Here is a 13,119-nt window from a genome sequence, read left to right as displayed (position 1 = left end):
TATGAAAACTGGTTGTTTTGCAAATGTTGAACTTCTAATATGGCTACTAATACTGGAAAAGCTCAATCTAAGTCCAAGTATACAGATTTGACGATATTCTTCCAGAAAAAATGTAGTATGAATGCAAATGTCTCCTTCACGATTTGCCCAAATGTACCTGGGCGACCTGGGCGAAATGTCATGTAGATCGCTCATTTAAAAAAAAGGGGGCTGATTGCACGCTCTTTCAAAAATGTGGACGTATGTGGCATTGTATTGTGACAACTGCTCATTTTATTGCCATTTTATTGACCCCAGCACAAGGTGGACCTGTGTAATTATCATGCTGTTTAATCAGCTTCTTGATATGCCACACTTGTCAGGTGGATGGATCGTGGCAAATGAGAAATGCTCATTAACAGGGATGTGAACAAATTTGTGCTCAAAATTGGAGAGAAATAAGCTTTTTGTGCTTGTGGAACATTTCTGGGATCTATTATTGCAACCCTACACTTTACATGTAGCGTTTAGATTTTTGTTAAGTATAATTATTTCTTGATGACCATTTTCTTTCTTAAATGTTTTAACTCAAAGGTTAGATTCATATGATATTTTGAGTGTAAGATATAGCTGATAAACAGCAATGAACAGGATCAATAATTCAGGAGGCCACCATAGTATTTTAGATTTGTGTGTCTGTGTATCTGTGTTTTGTTACTTGTCTTGTTTTTGTGTGGACCCCACGAAGAATAGCTGCTGCTTTGGCAAAAGCTACTGGGGATCCGAATAAACCAACCAATACACATACCCGGAATTTGACTTGGTGAATAGTTGCTGCCATCGATAGACAATGTACAAACAGAATACAGAAACATAATCAACATACAGGAATATACAATATAAATACAGAAAACATAAAACTCTGGAGTATAAGCTGATAAGCTGTGAGGATTATAAGGTGAGGTGAGTTACTTTTAACAGTAACCTTGCCAACAACAAACATATAGACAAGTGAATTCTCTTGACAGCCTTTCTGCTAACAAGAAAGAGGAGTAATTTCACCCAAAGTAAAAAGGAAGGGGAAAACCAGTGGTGCAATTGTCTTGCTTTGCTGTTTGTTAGTGCTGACAGGGTGGTTTTCTCTAACCTTAGCCCATGGTGAACACAACCTGAGCCCAAATTAAAAACGTAGTTTGTAGAAAATCTGTTTGGTGCAGATAGTAAGAACATTAGATGTTGGGGAATCGTCCCACCGATTCTGAATAAATTACGTTTGCAACACAACTTAAGTCATGACTGACGTGAGGGCCATAACATATGAAACATTCCCTCTTATCAGTTGTTAACCCCATTCCAGTCTATACATTATATACCACCATATACAGTTCTGTGTGCATCCACTGGAGAAAAGCCTTAAATCATTCAACAGACCTAAGCCTTGTTCACACTGCGAGACAAATCTGTTTTGGAGTACTGACGGTCCAAACAGCAAGTTACAAGTGACCAAATCATATTTGTGTGTGTTCAGACAGCAGTCATTTGTTGACATGGTTCTGCTAGTTGTCATAGTAATAACGACGGGTGTGTGCACAATGGTGTAGGCTGATTGGTGGTGTGCTCGTGCTTCCCATCACTCAGACGTTTATGTAGCAAACAAAGGTGACGACAACACTTACATATGAACATTTCTCAATGTTCAAAATCATAGGTGTTTTTTTTTAGGCCTCAAAGTATATGATTATCCAAATTTCAAAACAAGTCCTTTTTGGCTAGCCAAGGCAGTCAGCTAGCTAGCCAAGGCAGTCAGCTAGCTAGCCAAGGCAGTCAGCTAGCTAGCCAAGGCAGTCAGCTAGCTAGCTGGGTAGCTGTTTAGCTTTCTAGCACATTCTCTCATTTGTTTGTAAACAATTAACTAGCTAATGAACAATGAACACAATTACATTTTATGGATGGCAATTTGAATGCACAGAGATACCGTGATGAGATCCTAAGGTCCATTATTGTGCCATTCATTCGCCGCCATCACCCCATGTTCCAGCATGATAACGTAGCCCCATGTCGCAAGGATCTGTACACAATTCCTGGAAGCTGAAAATGTTCCAGGTCTTCCATGGCCTGCATACTCATTAGACATATCATATTTGGGATGCTCTGGATCGATGTGTACAATGGCGTGTTCCGGTTCCCGACATTATCCAGGAACTAAGCACAGTCATTGAAGAAGAGCTGGACAACTTTCCACAGGCCACAATCAACAGCCTGATCAACTCGATGCAAAGGAGATGTCTCGCTGCATGAGGCAAATGGTGGTCACACCAAATAGTGACTGGTTTTCTGATCCATGCCCCTATTTGTTTTTTTTTAAGGTATCTATGACCAACAGATGTATATCTATATTCCCAGTCATGTAAAATCCATAGATTAAGGCCTAATGAATTTATTTCAATTGACTGATTTCCTTATATGAACTGTAACTCCGTAAGATCTTTGAAATAGTTTCATGTTGCGTTTATATTTTTGTTCAGTGTAGTTATCTAGCTAGCATATAATTATGCAATTCAGTAAAGTAATTATACACCTACTAATATCCTAAACACTTTATAATGCATGTCATATCATTATGTTCAGAGTTTTAAGCCAAGCCTCCATGTCCATCCCCATCTCGCACTCACCCCGCAAAATTTCAATCGCATCTCACACCCTACACTTGTCCATCAAGCATGTAAACAAATCGCTTGCCTGGTCCATGGAAAGCTGCTCAATCTGCATTGACTGGTGGAATCATTTAATAAGCTAAATGAGCTAATTGTAAAAACTGTTGACTTAACAAGTTAAAAAAGGAATAGAAAGGAACAATATAAACCAGTACTTTTTCTGGTTTTAACCGGTTCAGAACTTTATTATGCAGGTCAGAACAGTGGAATGGAATGAAAATAATTGTAGTTCTGAACGAAATGATTGGTAAATAATTTTCGTTCCAACCCCTGAATTTAACTAAACAATCCATGCAGAAATGCATATGACTGCAGTCATGCATACACCAACATTTACAACCAGCCAGCTTGTACAGGACATTCTGAGCTTTCCTTACCTTTGGAACCTCTGTAAAGATGTATTTATTTAAGATACACTACAAATGATTCCATCATAGACATGTAGCTATATAGGGCATGTTATTTTCCCCTGATCAGGTTCTTGTTCTCAGAAGACACAGCTTGGCTGGTGTGTGATGGCGCCCAGGAGTGTATTAAACACACTACTATATGAGACCTGCTGGCCTTTGGAATTCAATTGAGTCTACAGGAAAAACACTTACGATAAGAGCATGATGCAAATCAAATCAAATCCAATTTTATTTGTCACATACACATGGTTAGCAGATGTTAATGCGAGTGTAGCGAAATGCTTGTGCTTCTAGTTCCGACAATGCAGTAATAACCAACAAGTAATCTAACTAACAATTCCAAAACTACTGTCTTATACACAGTGTAAGGGGATAAAGAATATGTACATAAGGATATATGAATGAGTGATGGTACAGAGCAGCATAGGCAAGATACAGTAGATGGTATCGAGTACAGTATATACATATGAGATGAGTATGTAAACAAAGTGGCATAGTTAAAGTGGCTTGTGATACATGTATTACATAAGGATGCAGTCGATGATAGAGTACAGTATATACGTATGCATATGAGATGAATAATGTAGGGTAAGTAACATTATATAAGGTAGCATTGTTTAAAGTGGCTAGTGATATATTTACATCATTTCCCATCAATTCCCATTATTAAAGTGGCTGGAGTTGAGTCAGTGTCAGTGTGTTGGCAGCAGCCACTCAGAAGCTGTTTTTCAGTCTCTCGGTCCCAGCTTTGATGCACCTGTACTGACCTCGCCTTCTGGATGATAGCGGGGTGAACAGGCAGTGGCTCGGGTGGTTGATGTCCTTGATGATCTTTATGGCCTTCCTGTAACATCGGGTGGTGTAGGTGTCCTGGAGGGCAGGTAGTTTGCACCCGGTGATGCGTTGTGCAGACCTCACTACCCTCTGGAGAGCCTTACGGTTGAGGGCGGAGCAGTTGCCGTACCAGGCGGTGATACAGCCCGCCAGGATGCTCTGGTTGTGCATCTGTAGAAGTTTGTGAGTGCTTTTGGTGACAAGCCGAATTTCTTCAGCCTCCTGAGGTTGAAGAGGCGCTGCTGCGCCTTCTTCACGATGCTGTCTGTGTGAGTGGACCAATTCTGTTTGTCTGTGATGTGTATGCCGAGGAACTTAACTTGCTACCCTCTCCACTACTGTTCCATCGATGTGGATAGGCGGGTGTTCCCTCTGCTGTTTCCTGAAGTCCACAATCATCTCCTTAGTTTTGTTGACGTTGAGTGTGAGGTTATTTTCCTGACACCACACTCCGAGGGCCCTCACCTCCTCCCTGTAGGCCGTCTCGTCGTTGTTGGTAATCAAGCCTACCACTGTTGTGTCGTCCGCAAACTTGATGATTGAGTTGGAGGCGTGCGTGGCCACGCAGTCGTGGGTGAACAGGGAGTACAGGAGAGGGCTCAGAACGCACCCTTGTGGGGCCCCAGTGTTGAGGATCAGCGGGGAGGAGATGTTGTTGCCTACCCTCACCACCTGGGGGCGACCCGTCAGGAAGTCCAGTACCCAGTTGCACAGGGCGGGGTCGAGACCCAGGGTCTCGAGCTTGATGACGAGCTTGGAGGGTACTATGGTGTTGAATGCCGAGCTGTAGTCGATGAACAGCATTCTCACATAGGTATTCCTCTTGTCCAGATGGGTTAGGGCAGTGTGCAGTGTGGTTGAGATTGCATCGTCTGGACCTATTTGGGCGGTAAGCAAATTGGAGTGGGTCTAGGGTGTCAGGTAGGGTGGAGGTGATATGGTCCTTGACTAGTCTCTCAAAGCACTTCATGGAAGTGAGTGCTACGGGGCGGTAGTCGTTTAGCTCAGTTACCTTAGCTTTCTTGGGAACAGGAACAATGGTGGCCCTCTTGAAGCATGTGGGAACAGCAGACTGGTATAGGGATTGATTGAATATGTCCGTAAACACACCGGCCAGCTGGTCTGCGCATGCTCTGAGGGCGCGGCTGGGGATGCCGTCTGGGCCTGCAGCCTTGCGAGGGTTAACACGTTTAAATGTCTTACTCGTCTCGGCTGCAGTGAAGGAGAGACCGCATGTTTTCGTTGCAGGCCGTGTCAGTGGCACTGTATTGTCCTCAAAGCGGGCAAAAAAGTTATTTAGTCTGCCTGGGAGCAAGACATCCTGGTCCGTGACTGGGCTGGATTTCTTCCTGTAGTCCGTGATTGACTGTAGACCCTGCCACATGCCTCTTGTGTCTGAGCCGTTGAATTGAGATTCTACTTTGTCTCTGTACTGACGCTTAGCTTGTTTGATAGCCTTGCGGAGGGAATAGCTGCACTGTTTGTATTCGGTCATGTTACCAGACACCTTGCCCTGATTAAAATCAGTGGTTCGCGCTTTCAGTTTCACGCGAATGCTGCCACCAATCCACGGTTTCTGGTTTGGGAATGTTTTAATTGTTGCTATGGGAACGACATCTTCAACGCACGTTCTAATGAACTCGCACACCGAATCAGCGTATTCGTCAATATTGTTATCTGACGCAATACGAAACATATCCCTGTCCACGTGATGGAAGCAGTCTTGGAGTGTGGAGTCAGCTTGGTCGGACCAGCGTTGGACAGACCTCAGCATGGGAGCGTCTTGTTTTAGTTTCTGTCTGTAGGCAGGGATCAACAAAATGGAGTCGTGGTCAGCTTTTCCGAAAGGGGGGCGGGGCAGGGCCTTATATGCGTCGCGGAAGTTAGAGTAACAATGATCCAAGGTCTTTCCACCCCTGGTTGCGCAATCGATATGCTGATAAAATTTAGGGTGTCTTGTTTTCAGATTAGCCTTGTTAAAATCCCCAGCTACAATGAATGCAGCCTCCGGATAAATGGTTTCCAGTTTGCAAAGAGTTAAATAAAGTTCGTTCAGAGCCATCGATGTGTCTGCTTGGGGGGGATATATACGGCTGTGATTATAATCGAAGAGAATTCTCTTGGTAGATAATGCGGTCTACATTTGATTGTGAGGAATTCTAAATCAGGTGAACAGAAGGATTTGAGTTCCTGTATGTTTCTTTCATCACACCATGTCTCGTTAGCCATAAGGCATACGCCCCCGCCCCTCTTCTTACCAGAAAGATGTTTGTTTCTGTCGGCGCGATGCGTGGAGAAACCCGTTGGCTGCACCGCCTCGGATAGCGTCTCTCCAGTGAGCCATATTTCCGTGAAGCAAAGAACATTACAGTCTCTGATGTCCCTCTGGAATGCTACCCTTGCTCGGATTTCATCAACCTTGTTGTCAAGAGACTGGACATTGGCAAGAAGAATGCTAGGGAGTGGTGCACGGTGTGCCCGTCTCCGGAGTCTGACCAGAAGACCGCCTCGTTTCCCTCTTTTTCGGAGTCGTTTTTTTGGGTCGCTGCATGGGATCCACTCCGTTGTCCTGTTTGTAAGGCAGAACACAGGATCAGCATCGCGAAAAACATATTCTTGGTCGTACTGATGGTGAGTTGACGCTGATCTTATATTCAGTAGTTCTTCTCGACTGTATGTAATGAAACCTAAGATGACCTGGGGTACCAATGTAAGAAATAACACGTAAAAAAAACAAAAAACTGCATAGTTTCCTAGGAACGCGAAGCGAGGCGGCCATCTCTGTCGGCGCTGGAAGTTAAGAGGCAGGGGTCAGTTAAGGGGTAAATTAAAAACTTGCCAGAAGAATGAGTCAGATGTTTGATCTTTGAAGTCTATTGTTGCTGCTCTTTTAGCTATTTTATACTGAACAAACACAACATGTAAAGTGCTGGTCCCGTGTTTCATGAGCTGAAATAAAAGCTTATTTCTCTCAAAGTTTGTTAGCTAGCATTTTATCCTTTGCTAAGATGATCTATCCACTTGACAGGTGTGGTATATCAAGAAGCTGATTAAACACTATGGTAATTACACAGGTGCACCTTGTGCTGATACATTAAGGCCATAGATTTCTTAAGTTCAGAGGGAGCTTGCAAATGGCATGCTGATTGCAAGAATGTCCACCAGAGCTGTTTCCAGAGAATTGTATGTTAATATCTCTATCATAAGCCGTGTCCAACCGTCCTCACAACCGCAGACAACGTGTAACCACACCAGCATAGGGCATCCACATCCAGCTTCTTCACCAGTGGGATCGTCGGGGTGTGGGGGGGATAGAGGAGTATTTCTGTCTCTAAAGCCCTTTTGTGGGGGAAAACTCATTCTTACTGGCTGGGCATATGCCCTCCCAGGCCCACCCCATGGCTGCGCCCCTGCCCAGTCATGTGAAATCCATAGATTAGGGCCTAATGAATTGATTTAAATTTACTGATTTCCTTATATGAACTGTAACTCAGCAAAGTCATAGAAATGTTTTATGTTGCGTTTTATATTTTTGTTCAGTATAGATTAAAATTGCAAACAATTGACTCTGATCAGATGGGACCATTCCCCAAATTCTCATGTTTTCACTATGTGCACCAAACAGATTTTCTACAAACTAAGTTCTTAATTTGGGCTCACGTTGTCTTTACCAGGGGCTAAGGTTAGAGAGAACCACCCTGTCAGCACTAACAAACAGCAAAGCAAGACAAATGTACCACTGGTTTTCCCCTTCCTTTTTACTTTGGGTGAAATTACTCCTCTTTATGGCTAGCGGAAAGACTGTGTCAAGAAAATGCACTTGCCTGCATGTTTGTGGTTGGCAAGGTTACTTTAAAAGTAACGCATTATACATTCATTGGAAGAAACAGGCGAAATGAGGCGGTACCATCCAACAAAAAAATGCTTGTTTTATATTTCCGTTGTGAACCGTTTTCCACAGTGTGCCCTAATGAATTGACCCACAATGGGGTTCTGCATGCATGGTAGCCATTTTGTATTCCTAGTGCTCACCACCCAGCCCCTGAGCTGTGGAGTGTCAACAATCAGAGGTGCAGATAATAGGAGAGACAGCTCTATCAGCAATAACTGTGTTTCACTCTGCTTCCTGTTCACATGATAAATCATTCCCCACTCCCTTGATCCACACCAATTGACTTAATCAAAGTTAAGTTGTGTTCCCCAAGTTTTTGACTTTTTTCGGCTCATTTGTTCAATTAATCCCATTACGCCATTGCTGGTGTCTGATCATCCCGGCCATTTCACAACTTTGAATAAAGAGAGCCAGCTATCTCCCCTATCAGATGGATATGAGACGGGTGCCTCTTTCCATCCCTCTCAATTACAAAGAATCTTGAGCAGCCTCATGCAATCAAATAGCTAGCAACATTGGAAGATTTTTAACCAAGATACCTCCCAGGGTTGCAATCCTCTACCTCTGTTTTACACAGATCCCCATGAACCACAGTATGTCTCATAACACCTTTTTTTCAAAGACCATCTCCATAGAAAGACCCTCAATATAAACTGCACTCCCATTGATGTGAGCTAAACTGATTGTTGAAACATTTCTCCTCTCTTTGTTTAAAGCCATGCTGCTGGGATGAGGAAGCGCAGCCTCAGTGACTGCAGCGATGACTCTGGTGAAGAAGACGAGGCAGAGGGGAGCAGGAAGAGACCAAGGCAACAGGCAGCTGCCAAGCCCCTGGACACTGGCCTCTCTCTGGCTGAGGACGAAGAGCTGGTCCTGCATCTGCTAGGGATCCGGCGCTAGGGCTCACGAAAGAGAGGACATTTACCGAACACTGTGTTATGGAGGATCCTCTTCAATGTCTTGTCGTCATTATTTGGATGTTCCCCACTATTTTGGGAACATTAGAGATTTCCCAAACTGTCAAATAAAACATACAATTTACTGTTACATGTGATTGTTTTACTGTAGTTACCTGTGCTTGTTTGGTAAAAAAAAAAAAAATGCAATTTAACATGGAAAACATTTGACAAGTGCTTTAGTTAGTACCTATCCACATACTGTTTTACTTTTCTTTTCAAATGTTTCTCTTTGTTCTAAAATAACCTTTCAAGTACCCATCCATTTTATGACAAAGTAATATCTCACAACCATTTCCTTGGCGTACGTGTTTCTCTGCATCTCGTTCCAAGTGATGTCTATTGTAATATAATGGCATGGAACGTGCTGCACCTTGACTGGAATGATTTGATTCTAGCTCGATGCAGGGGCCACCATTCACTTGGTTAAAGCCTGAAGCCCACTTTCATGTTTTTCTTTTCACAGATGTAAATTACTTTGGCACATTCTAGAAGGAAATTAATGTATAATTCCTTCTACCCCCTGTGGCCTCACCAGAGATCTGCTCCACACACTACGAGGGGGGACTGGCAGGCTGACAGATGTACAGTACAAGTCAAAAGTTTGAACATACCTACTCATTCCAGGGTTTTATTTATTTGTACTATTTTCTACATTGTAGAATAAGAGTGAAAACATCAAAACTATGAAACAACTCATACGGAATCACGTAGTAACCAAAAAAAGTGTTAAACAAATCCAAATATACCCTGGAATGAGTAGATGTGTCCAAAGTTTTGACTGGCAGTGTACATTATGCAGATATGCTTGTCCCAGATCCCAAAACCACTCTATTTTCTGACCCTTTAACTTTTTGTGTTAAATATTCTCTTGCTGTCCCGTTGGTACTCTTTTTCACTCTTGTTGCTCTCCATCACACTGTTTCCCCCATTACATCTTACTCTCTCGGTTTTGTTCTCTGGCTCTCACTGGCTTTTTCATCATGGTTTTTTTTCTGTCTCCACTTGTCCTATTCCCCCTTTCCCCTCACTGCAGTTCCAGCTTTGAAAGCTGCCCTTTCTCTGGCTTTAAGCCAATGCAGGCTCAGATTACTTCAAACCACTGCCTTCTCTGTGTGAAGCATAAATTGCTGCATCACTGGTCCAAAAACAAACAACAGTAATGTAATACCTTCAAGTCCCAGTCACCATCTGTGTCCCATTACCTGTTATTGCTTTATCCCACTTTTTGGGGGGGCTTATTCGTTTATTTTTTATGCTCAGCTGTAGCACCACTTGACTTGATAGAAATTAAAATAGGTGTCACTAGAGTTGCAAAATTCCCTCAACTTTCTGGTAAGATTCTCAGGTTTTCCAGAAGTCCTGGATGAAGGATTCCCAGATGTCCTGCTTATTCTTGATGACAGGAATATTCTAACCAGGATTTCTGGACATTTTTTGGTAAAGTTACGGTAATTTTGTAATGGGGCACAGTTAGTGACAGGGACTTCAAGGTATTTTATTACTTTTATTGGCATCGGTGGTGCAGCTTGTTATGCCTTTCACAGAGAAGGAAGTGGTTTCATGTCTGAGGCTCGCCTGGGGCAGCTTTCAGATCTCGAGCTCCCAGCACATGCTCAAAGATTACATGGGCGTAGGCCCTGCCTATGACTCCCTTGTGATTGACATAACTTACGCTGAAAAAAATAGAAAAGCAACAATATTCAAACACTTGACTGAGTTACAGTTCATATAAGGAAATCAGTCCTAATCTATGGATTTCACATGACTGAGAATACAGATATGCATTTGTTGGTCAAAGATACCTTCAAGAAAGAGGCGTGGATCAGAGAACTCGTCAGTATCTGGTGTGACTACCACTTGCCTCATGCAGCGTGTGACATCTCCTTCGTATAGAGTTGAACAGTGTCCTGTGGAATGTTGTCCCACACCTCTTCAATGGCTGTGCAAAGTTTCTGGAACTGGAACACGCTGTCGTTCACGTTGATCCAGGGCATCCCAAGCTGCTCAATGGGTGACATGTTTGGTGAGTATGCAGGCCATGGAAGAACTGGAACACGCTGTCGTTCACGTTGATCCAGGGCATCCCAAGCTGCTCAATGGGTGACGTTTGGTGAGTATGCAGGCCATGGAAGAACTGGGACACGCTGTCGTTCACGTTGATCCAGGGCATCCCAAGCTGCTCAATGGGTGACATGTTTGGTGAGTATGCAGGCCATGGAAGAACTGGGACATTTTCAGCTTCCAGGAATTGTGTACAGATCCTTGCGATATGGGGCTGTGCATTATGCTGAAACGTGATGGTGGTTACACGTGGTCTGCGTGAGACCAGTTGGACGTACTGCCAAATTCTCTAAAATTACGGAGGCAGCTTATGGTAGAGAAATGAACATCCAATTCTCTGGCAACAGCTCTGGTGGACATTCCTGTCGTCAGCATGCCAATTGCACACTCCCTCAACTTGAGACATCTGTTGCATTGTGTTGTGTGACACAAATGCATATTTTAGTGGTCTTTTATTGTCCCCGCACAAGGTGCACCTGTGTAATGATCAAATTAGCCTTTTGTGCGTACGGAACATTTTTGGGATATGTTATTTCATCTCATGAAACATGGGACCAACACTTTACATATTGCATTTTTATTTTTGTTCTGTGTAATTTAGCAGATCCCGAATGCTGTAGAATGCCAGGATGGGCTTTTTCATAATCTGCCACCCCAGAGTGTATTTTAGTGTTTTTGACATTTGTTGTTTCCTCCTGTTACAGAACTGATCACTTGAAAATATTTGGGACAGAGATTTAACTTCCTGAAATTCAATAGTTTTTCTTTTATTTCTATGAGTAGTTATGTATGAAAGATGTCTTAAACCCACTTAGTGTGCTTGAGAGGTCACCTTCCTCTGCAGTACTTTGTTTTTCCTTTCTGTAAAGCCCATAGGCACTCGTCTTACTCTCCCTTTAACATGTCAGTGGTCAGTGGTTAACCAGGGGAGCATTATCTTCACAGCTATTTTGCAGTAATGTACTCTCAAAATAGAAAGTCATCAAATCTCTATTGTTGCTTCAGTACTGAAAATGGCCTCCTTTTGTCATTCCATCATTTTTGTGGAAAAGCTATTGAAATATATGGTAATATCTACTTATAACAAGTGTGGAACAATGTTGAGTTTTATTTGAATATACCTCTTAAGAGACCTGAAAGTTGCACAGCCGTAAATCCCCTTTTCAATGCAGTCTGGGTTTTTATACAGTAAAAGACTAAAGGTGCAATGTTTAGATGCTACCCACTTATTAGAAGCGTATCTGGCTTTTGCCCTTTGTATAATATATGGCTTTTAAATCGGTCAACAATTTGGGGAATGAAGCAGATGGCCTTTTTGTGGTGTTGACTCCCCCTTTTGCCGTGCTTTGAGAGAGTGAGTAATCCAGGGAAGGCTGGATTACTGGGTTTTAGCGCAGAGTCCTCTGCCTGTCCTTTCCAACTAAATCTACATAATTAGAGAGGGGGAAAATATAGACTGCAGAAGACAGAGCAGCAAAGTGAGTTTCTCCCACAATGACCTTATCAAACTTAGCCAGAGCAGCAAACAGTCGGGCCCTGCTTACGGCAGTGACAAATGGAGCTGATGAAGTTGTGTGTGATGGGGGCGGATTGGGACAGTTCCTTAAGTTTTAAGCTGTCTGTGTCCACAGTCATCCATCAGGGCTGTGTGCCCTCCACTCGCCTCGCCATCCACTTTGCCCCAATTTTTCCAACCTTTTCCATCCTTATCTTCCTTTCTTTATGCACAGAGGACAAGCTTGACCCACTCCAATCCACTCATATGGCCAAAAGACCATAGCCCTCAAGCTCCTCTTTGGTCACTTATTATCAACATCTTTGTCTCAGTATTACCAATGCTTCTCAGAACTTGCCCTTGTAATAGTGTAGAGGGGTAGAAAATAACCCTGCCCCTATATACCATTGCCATGGTATAGCATTGAGTAGATTGTTCCATTTGTAGACTTTTATTTTCCTCTTTACCTTGTTGATGTCTAGTTTGTCATCTTGAGTGTGTGCAGTATGTTGATATTCCATGCACATCTGATGGTAATGTTTGCTGTGGCTCCTCGGGAGTGTTCAATGGAGTAAAGATTGCTGTAATGCAGCGTGACTCAAATAGCAGTCACATTTCACTGTGAGTGATGAGTTCAATTCAGGCGTTTTTGTGGGGGAAAGAAAATCTCCCTGTCTTTGTAAATAGTGTGTCATTTTCCTAGTCATTATCAGTCACGGCAATGAGAAACAATGATTCTATCTGTGTTTGTCTAACGAGTTCACCTTGTTAACGA

General features: G+C 43.0%; 1 protein-coding gene across 1 annotated transcript in view; it reads left to right on the top strand.

Moving 5' to 3' along the window:
* LOC109873419 (probable ATP-dependent RNA helicase DDX10) overlaps window positions 1-8,876 on the top strand; it is a 116,682-nt gene extending 107,806 nt beyond the window's left edge. Inside the window, 1 exon segment of the mRNA XM_031807437.1 lies at window positions 8,546-8,876. The gene's annotated coding sequence lies outside the window, so the exon portion shown is untranslated.
* Window positions 8,877-13,119: the final 4,243 nt, after the last annotated feature.

Source organism: Oncorhynchus kisutch, linkage group LG28 (genome assembly GCF_002021735.2).
Source record: "Oncorhynchus kisutch isolate 150728-3 linkage group LG28, Okis_V2, whole genome shotgun sequence".
Lineage (NCBI taxonomy): Eukaryota > Metazoa > Chordata > Actinopteri > Salmoniformes > Salmonidae > Oncorhynchus > Oncorhynchus kisutch.
This window is presented reverse-complemented; position numbering and strand designations above follow the sequence as displayed.